We start from the raw sequence: 1148 nt of genomic DNA on the forward strand, positions 1-1148 counted from the left end.
CAGAACAAATAAAAAGAAACATTTTGCAATTAGATTGAATAAAGGTTAATAGCATAAAAGATGCAGAAATCACAATCAAATAGCTGTGGGAATCAAACTTCCCACAACTCAATCAGTGAATGATGGGAAGTTGAGTTAACCTCATGCTATCTAGTAGAATTGGCCCAGGATGAGTTTATTTTTGTGATAGAAACATCTTTTGTTTTCTGATCATTGAAGAGGTAAATAGCATTGACTGACAGTTTGCCTCATGCCTCCAAGAGATATCTTAGTTAATCTGATAGATGACAGAATAAGAATGCTGCTTAACATGAATTTTATTGCATCTTAGCACCTGCTCCAGCCAACAGTCATTACTATCTAGCTGAGGATGTGTTCAAATATCATTATTCTTGTGTCTTTGCATTTGTATTCTGCCGACTACTGTGCAAGGTACATTTGATAAATTGAGAGACTGATTATGAGTGGCAGAAACCTGTGACTGCAAGTCCTTTGCAAGCCTGGAATATTAGGAAAGATTGGGGGGGTTGTTTAAGTAATCATTGTCTAAATATCAGTCTCTCTCTCTCTCTCTCTCTCTCTCTCTCTCATTCAATCTCAGTCCTTCCCCCCTACCCCTCATCTCTCTTCTGCATTATTTTTTGTCAAAATATCTTATTTTAATAAGAGACAGGGAAAATATGTAATAATCAAGACAAAAATATCATGTCAAAAATTTCTGATCAGTAATATAAATGCTAGAATTATAGATTGCCATGTATTAGAGCCAGGCATAATACTGAGGATAGCCAGGCCAGTTGTTGAGATATTGAAATTTCTCTCTCCAAGTGGTATATATCTGCTGGCCCAAGCCTTCTGAATATATCCTTGCCACAGAGCCCCTTGCTGGGTCCTTAAGGGACCCCAAATCCATAAGATAACCTCAGTAAGTAGAAGTTAAAGAGTTAGACCTTGGCATGGCAGGGGGCCAGCAAGAAGCAGTTCCTGGGGTCTAATCTGACTATTCTAAACCCATGTTACATCAGTTGTTAACTCCTAGAATGACTTCCAAAGACTCAAACAGAGAAGGCTGCTGAAGGGTTGGAAAAATAAAATGAATTGCTTCTTTGTAATGTACTGGCTTTTTGTTCTTAGGTATAAAACTAGGC

This window comes from Myotis brandtii, unplaced genomic scaffold (assembly GCF_000412655.1).
Source record: "Myotis brandtii unplaced genomic scaffold, ASM41265v1 scaffold780, whole genome shotgun sequence".
Classification (NCBI taxonomy): Eukaryota; Metazoa; Chordata; class Mammalia; order Chiroptera; family Vespertilionidae; genus Myotis; species Myotis brandtii.